Source organism: Ascidiella aspersa, chromosome 5, assembly GCF_963924565.1.
Source record: "Ascidiella aspersa chromosome 5, kaAscAspe10.2, whole genome shotgun sequence".
Classification (NCBI taxonomy): domain Eukaryota; kingdom Metazoa; phylum Chordata; class Ascidiacea; order Phlebobranchia; family Ascidiidae; genus Ascidiella; species Ascidiella aspersa.
Window position 1 is genome coordinate 12,288,553 of NC_139451.1, and position 2,500 is coordinate 12,291,052.

Below are 2,500 nucleotides of genomic sequence, written 5' to 3' on the forward strand. Positions count from 1 at the left end.
CCGACATTCACTTTCACTGCGCCCATGGGTTTCGTACTGCCCCGTGGCTCGCGCTCACGTTAGACTCCTTGGTCCGTGTTTCAAGACGGGTCGGGAAGGTGGCTGACTTCAGCCGCGGACCCCGTGCGCCTCGCGAAACGACACCGGAAGCGCGACCGAGACGAAGAGGCTGGGCACTGAGAACAGTCCCCGACCCACGACGCCCCAGCCGGCACCGGGCGCTCGGCCCCGAAGGGCAGACGCGGCGATCTCTCCTCGCCCGAACGGCGGGCCGACGGACACGCGCGCCTATAGTACCCGACCGAGGCCGGGTTACCTTGCGCGCGGCCTTCTCGCCGCCGTCCAGACGGTCGCGGCCTTCGCCCGGCGCTAGTGCGCTGGTCCCCGATCGGGCGGCGCCGCCGGCGGCCCGTGAGGGTCCGCACGACAACGTCGCCGACAGGGGGCCGGCTGAAAGCGACCGGGCGACCCGACAGGCCCTCCCGTTTGCCTCTCGACGGTTTCACGTACTCTTTAACTCTCTCTTCAAAGTGCTTTTCAACTTTCCCTCACGGTACTTGTTCGCTATCGGTCTCGTGACCGTATTTAGCCTTAGATGGAGTTTACCACCCGCTTTGGGCTGCATTCCCAAACAACCCGACTCTGGGAAGACGCCGTAGCGCGCCCGCCTGTCGCCGCCATGGGCCTGACACCCGCTCTGGGAAAAGGCCTCGATCAGAAGGACGCGGGCGACCGGCGAAGCGCGCCGTGACGAATTCCGTACGCCACAATTCCGCGCACTCCAAAAGCGCGCGGATTCGGCGATGGGCACATCCCGCTTCACTCGCCGTTACTGAGGGAATCCTCGTTAGTTTCTTTTCCTCCGCTTAGTAATATGCTTAAATTCAGCGGGTAGCCTCGTCCGACCTCAGGCCGAAAGTAAGGACCGGGACTATTCTTCCCGTTCCGCGCTCGCCGTCGGCGCCGCGCGCCGCCGCGCACCTCGATTCCCGCCCTTGAGCCGCCAGCCGTTGGCCTCTTCGAGGTCGACTCGCCGCCGCCGCGCGGGATTCTGGTCGCGATCGTCGCGCATCGTGCCGTGCTGTCTTGAGCGGGACGGGCGCTCGCGCGTCCGACGCCGCAGCAGCCGCGCGGAGAAATCCCCGCGCGGAACGTTTGCAACGCGACCCTGAGGCGGGCGCGGCCCCGGGATTGACCCGAGGCCGCAATTTGCGTTCAGAACGTCGATGCTCAATGTGTCCTGCAATTCACACTAATTCACGCAGCTAGCTGCGTCCTTCATCGACTCACGAGCCGAGTGATCCACCGCCAAGAGCCATCCACGATTGTTTCGCTCGCACAGTGCCTCGCACTATAGGGTGACAAAATAGACCGCGCCGAGCGGTCGGCCAGGCCGACGCTTGAAGCCGGAGCGCGCGGCACCGCGGCACTCGACGCGCAAACATTACCGGGTGACCGAATCGCCGGCCGGCGCGCCGCTCCTCGCGGGTCGGGCGCCGGGTAGCAAAGACTTTTTCTCTCGCTTGTCCGAGTTTCGCGTTCGCCGAAGCGTTTGCGAGACCGTTAATGATCCTTCCGCAGGTTCACCTACGGAAACCTTGTTACGACTTTTACTTCCTCTAAATGATCAAGTTAGATCGTCTTCTCGGACGCCGGCTCGACCGTTGCCGGCCGCGCCAGGTCCAATCGGAGGACCTCACTAAACCATTCAATCGGTAGTAGCGACGGGCGGTGTGTACAAAGGGCAGGGACGTAATCAACGCGAGCTAATGACTCGCGCTTACTGGGAATTCCTCGTTCAAGGGAAATAATTGCAATTCCCTATCCCTAGCACGACCGGGGTTCAGCGGGTTACCCAGACCTGTCGGCCAAGGCGAGCACATGCTGATCCGGTCAGTGTAGCGCGCGTGCGGCCCCGAACATCTAAGGGCATCACAGACCTGTTATTGCTCAATCTCGTGTGGCTAAACGCCACTAGTCCCTCTAAGAAGTTAGACGCCGACCGATTGGGTCGCGTAACTAGTTAGCAAGCCAGAGTCTCGTTCGTTATCGGAATTAACCAGACAAATCGCTCCACCAACTAAGAACGGCCATGCACCACCACCCACAGAATCAAGAAAGAGCTCTCAATCTGTCAATCCTCACTGTGTCCGGGCCGGGTGAGATTTCCCGTGTTGAGTCAAATTAAGCCGCAGGCTCCACTCCTGGTGGTGCCCTTCCGTCAATTCCTTTAAGTTTCAGCTTTGCAACCATACTTCCCCCGGAACCCAAAGACTTTGGTTTCCCGCAAGCTGCCGGAGAGGTCGTAAAACTAACGCCCCCCGATCGCTAGTTGGCATCGTTTATAGTCAGAACTAGGACGGTATCTGATCGTCTTCGAACCTCTGACTTTCGCTCTTGATTAAAGAAAACATTCTTGGCAAATGCTTTCGCAGTCGTTCGTCTTGCGCCGATCCAAGAATTTCACCTCTAACGGCACAGTACGAATGCCCCCGTCTGT

General features: G+C 60.4%; 2 non-coding genes and 1 pseudogene across 2 annotated transcripts in view; all 3 read right to left on the reverse strand.

Annotated features, from left to right (window-relative positions):
* The window catches only part of LOC146143962 (large subunit ribosomal RNA), a 3,713-nt pseudogene extending 2,798 nt beyond the window's left edge, over window positions 1-915 (reverse strand).
* Window positions 916-1,163: 248 nt separating this feature from the next.
* LOC146143963 (5.8S ribosomal RNA) lies at window positions 1,164-1,317 on the reverse strand. The gene has a single exon (XR_014498806.1). It is a non-coding gene; the product is annotated as a 5.8S ribosomal RNA (ribosomal RNA).
* Window positions 1,318-1,564: 247 nt separating this feature from the next.
* The window catches only part of LOC146143964 (small subunit ribosomal RNA), a 1,811-nt gene continuing 875 nt past the window's right edge, over window positions 1,565-2,500 (reverse strand). Inside the window, exon 1 of the ribosomal RNA XR_014500472.1 lies at window positions 1,565-2,500. This exon is cut by the window's right edge and continues 875 nt beyond it. This is a non-coding gene — a ribosomal RNA (small subunit ribosomal RNA).